Source organism: Pithys albifrons, chromosome 4 (assembly GCF_047495875.1).
Source record: "Pithys albifrons albifrons isolate INPA30051 chromosome 4, PitAlb_v1, whole genome shotgun sequence".
NCBI lineage: Eukaryota > Metazoa > Chordata > Aves > Passeriformes > Thamnophilidae > Pithys > Pithys albifrons.
In genome coordinates, this window is record NC_092461.1 from 27,900,218 (window position 1) to 27,904,977 (window position 4,760).

The window sequence follows — 4,760 nt, forward strand, 5'->3', positions numbered from 1 at the left end:
GGAGGTCTTTTCTAACCCAATCCATTCTATGATTCTATGATTGATCCCTGGGCAGATTCCACTTAAACTCATTGTCTGCCTGTTTCTCCTGCCTTCTCTACTTCTCCATCCCTGCTGTTTTCCCTCCCTGGAGCTCCTGGCTCTCTCCTGGCTCCCTTTCCCTGCCCCTGCCCAACCCTGGTTGGATTAGGTCGGAGCGACATCCAGGTCAATTTGTGCCGCTCCTGCCTCTCTCCCTATCTGTCATCCCCAGTCCAGATGCGCTCACCCTCCTTAAACAAGATCTCAACTGACCGTAAGGCTTCTGTCCCTGCAGCTGCCCAAATCAAACCCCTTCCCTCATCAAATCCCTAATCAGCCGGAACGGCTCCGTAAGCCGCGCTAAATTGGCTGCTCCGCGTTGCCTGCGCTGACCGCTGCCCTTCAACCAGCTCTGACTCCGAGGGCAACAGAACGTCTAATTAGGTTTTCCCTCGCTTTTCCAAATCCTCTCAAGGCACCAGGACGAGCCCAGGTATCGAGGAGGAGGGTGGGGGAGGGATTAAGGGAGAGCCCAGGCGGGGAATGTGTCGCGTTGTAGCCCTGTGTGCCGGAACACTTGGGGAGGGTGTTTTTTGGGATGGGAATGGGATGGCTCCTTGTGTTGGTTTAAAGGGAAACCAGCAGGAGAAATGAACCCAACACAAAAGAGATTATAAGTCAGAGTGACAATTTAATAACAATATTAGAATAAATGCAATGGCACAAAGAGAATTTGGGTTTAACCCACAAAACCCAGAGGTACAACCCAGCCCCCTGGGGCACAAACACAGAGGGGTTTGGTGGCCCCTGTGCTGAGCCCCACGTGGTTCCTCCGAGTCCAAAGGGAAAGGAAGGGACAAACATGTTGGTGCAGATGAGGTCACAGTCTGCTCAAGAGTGTTGGTCACAGTCTGGTTGAAAGTGGTGGTCTCCTCCTGTTGAGGTTCTGCTCATCCTCTGGATCCTACAAGTGGTTTTCCAAGTCCCTAAACCCCCATGTGCTGGTTTAAAGATAAACCAGCAGGAGAAATGAACCCACCACAAAAGAGATTATAAGTCAGAGTGACAATTTAATAACAATAACACAATAAATGCAATGGCACAAAGAGAAATTGGGTTTAACCCACAAAACCCAGCAGTGTAACCCAGCCCCCAGGGGCACAAACACAGAGGGGTTTGGTGGCCCCTGTGCTGAGCCCCACGTGGTTGCTCCGAGTCCAAAGGAAAAGGAAGGGACAAACCTGTTGGTGCAGATGATGGCACAGTCTGGTCCAGAGTGGTGGGCTCCTCCTGCTGAGGTTCTGCTCCTCTTCTGGATCCAACCAGTGGTCCCAGAGGTCTCCAAACCCCACGATAAATTACCCTCAGGTCCAGGTGGGAGCCCCCAGTGCCTCCCCCAGGGCAGGGAGTTCCACACTGGGGGATCTGACTCTGGCAGTCAGGGGGGATTTTGGAATCGTTGCTGGCCCATGAGCAGAGCTGAGCCCTCAGGTGGGTGTGGAGGTGCCAAGGACTCCCTGCAGGGGAGTTCTCCCAGCTCCTCTGCCAGGCTTCTTTCCCAGCCAGCTCCCAGCCTGAGGGCTCAGCTGTGCCCTGGGCAGCTGCTGCAAATGGTCCATTGTTTAATGAGAAATGAGATAGAGGGTTTAGAATCCACAGCTTTGGTCACCTACACACAGTGATAAACTGGTCCAGGCTTGCTGAATGGGAAACTCCTGTTGCCAGGGCGGGCCAGGGTCCTGGTGGAGGTGGTGGCATGGTGGGAGCTTGGGGGTGAAGGTGGCTGCCACATTCAGCCCTTCCCAGGAGAAACTGGTTGTCTTCTGGAAGCCCAAAAGGGAGGAGAAAGGGATGGAGGGAGGACAGGGAAGGTTTGGCTCTCACAACCTCCAGGGTTGTGCCTTGACTCATGTTTCTTTCCAAAATATCCCTGTGTCCACCAAAAACCTCCTGGCAAACTTCCTCAGAGCCTGAAAATTCCTTGGCTGTGACACAAAGAGGGAACAATGAAGAAGGGTCTAAAAATGGGATCTGCTTTTCCAGGAGGAAAAGGATCCTCTGGTGAAGGATCCTCTGCTGGGCCAAGAGACACCGGAGCTTGTGGGACCATGGAAAGACCTGTGAGGATGGACAGGACTCCATGTGTGGAGCTGGGCTGAAATTCGAGCTTGAATTGATGCCTGGAGCTATAGTAGGGACTAAAACAACTTCAGATCAGGAGAGGAATCACAGAGCCATAAGGAAAGGGAGTGGAAAAAAAAGGATTGAAGGCCTTGGAAAACAGGTATTGATGCTGAGAGAATCCAAGCTGAAGCTTTTAAAGAAATTGGTGAGATCCTGGAAGAGCAGCTGATTCCAAACATGGCTTATCCCTTCCAGAGCTGCAGGAGCCATCCTGGATCTGCAGGGATTTGGTGTCACCAAAGCAAACCCCTGGCAGGAATTTTTGTGCAGCTTTAACAATCCCTCCCTAAGCAACCCTGGGGCAGATCAGGAAGTTCTTCCAGGAAAAAGATGTGGGAGACACTGAAGTCCAGGTGGACACATCCACAGCCTTTCCCTCTTCCTCTAAACAAAACACCTTCTCACAGAAGGAGATAGAATCATAAAATCATAGAATTGATTGGGTTGGAAAAGACCTCCGAGATCATCCAGTCCAACCCTTGGTCCAACTCCAGTCCCTTTACCAGATCATGGCACTCAGTGCCACGGCCAAGCTCAGCTGAAAAACCTCCAGGGATGGGGAATCCACCCCCTCTCTGGGCAGCCCATTCCAATGCCTGAGCACTCTCTCTGGAAGGAATTTCTCTCTGATCTCCAACCTCAATTTCCCCTGGCAGAGCTTGAGCCCATCGTGCCCCCTTGTCCTATTGCTGAGTGCCTGGGAGAAGAGACCAACCCCCACCTGGCCAGAACTTCCCTTCAGGCAGTTCCAGACAGTGCTGAGGTCACCTCTGAGCCTCCTCTTCTCCAGGCTAAACACCCCCAGCTCCCTCAGCCTCTCCCCACAGCACTTGTGCTCCAGTCCCTTCTCCAGCCTCGTTGCTCTTCTCTGGCCCCACTCCAGCCCCTCAAGATCTTTCCTCAACTGAGGGGCCCAGAACTGAACACAACACTCAAGGTGTGGCCTCCCCAATGCAGAGTACAGGAGAAGTAGTTGGTGGATGAGGTGGTGATGCTGTGAGGGGGCACCACTCAGCTAAACCAGCATCAAACCCCATCCCTAAGAGTGTCAGGATGTAGGGAATGATGTGACTCCTTCCATTCCCCCCACTCCACAGTTCCTGGCAGGAACATCTTGGTGTCAAATCTCAGGGCTGAGTTTCTCAGCCGGGAGATGAGAATGGATCAGCGAGGGAGGGAATTTGATTATGAATAAATAAACTGAGGGTTTGGAAATGCAATTAGCAGGGGATGTTTTAATCAAAGGAGAAGAGGAATAGGCATCGGATCCAGCCCCAGCACTGGCCACAGCAACCACAATTTATGGCTTGTGTTGCCACATAGTCAATTTGGGTTTCTTTTCCTCGCGTTGCTCGAGCTCTCTTTGATGGAATCTCGGCCTGATGGGAGGTGGGTGATGAGAAATGCCTGGGTTTTTTTGATGTTTAGGTTGTGTTTGCCTCAGGTGTTCAACTTCTCAGTCCTTTGGGCTGAGTTTTGGTGGTGCCAAGGGTGAACTTCTCCTCCGGCTCCTGCAGCATTTCCTGGGATCAGGGAATTGCTCCTGCAGGTGATTTAAAATGTGAGGAGCAAAAAACATGGCCTGGAAGAGCGCATAGTGATGGAGACATGGAGGAACCTTTATTCCGTCTGTTCAGCCCCTCTGGAGAAGAGGAATGGAGAAGGAATGGAGGTCAATGGCTGTGTCACCATAACCATGAACATGAACCAGATAGGGATGGTGCATCCAGTTCCAGTGGGGATTTGCATCCCTGCTCAGGGGTTTGCATCTCCCAAGTGCATTTCTACTGGTCCTCTCAATTTCAGCAGCAACACATGCTGGGAACAGGCAGACACAGCATCCCAGGGCAGGTGTTTCTGGATCCTATCCTTGTGCTCAGCCAAGTTTCCCTTCCCTAAATTCTAGGATCAAATGGCAATTCAGATCTTCTACTCCCACCTTCAAGGACGTTCAACACAACCTCTCTGGGCAATCTGACCACATTTCTCATGAAATCCCTTTACCTTGCATCAAGCTATGGCCATACCACCCTGAGAACACCCGATCTCGTCTGATCTCAGAAGCTCAGCAGGGTCGGGCTGGGTTAGTACTTGGATGGGAGACTGCCTGGGAACACTGGGTGCTGTGGGCTTATTTTTAGGCCAATGGGATCCTGGCCTGGATCCAAACTAGCGTGGCCAGCAGGCCCAGGGCAGTGACCCTTCCCCTGGACTCTGCCTTGGGGAGGCCACACCTTGAGTGTTGTGTTCAGTTCTGGGCCCCTCAGTTGAGGAAAGATCTTGAGGGGCTGGAGCGGGGCCAGAGAAGAGCAACGAGGCTGGAGAAGGGACTGGAGGTGGCACTGAGTGTCCTCTTAAACACCTCCAGGGACAGAGAATCCACCATGTCTTGATCCAACCCTACTGTGATCACCAGCCCAGGGCACTGAGTGCCAAGGGCTGGTGATCACAGTGGGGTTGGATCAAGGGTTGGACTTGATGATCTCAGAGGTCTCTTCCAACCCAACTGAGAAGAGAAGAGCCACAAGGCTGGAGAAGGGAGTGGAGCACAAGTG

The 4,760-nt window shown here is 52.4% G+C and overlaps 1 pseudogene; it reads left to right on the forward strand.

Annotated features, from left to right (window-relative positions):
- Positions 1-4,218: 4,218 nt before the first annotated feature.
- LOC139671743 (5S ribosomal RNA) lies at positions 4,219-4,337 on the forward strand (annotated as a pseudogene).
- Positions 4,338-4,760: the final 423 nt, after the last annotated feature.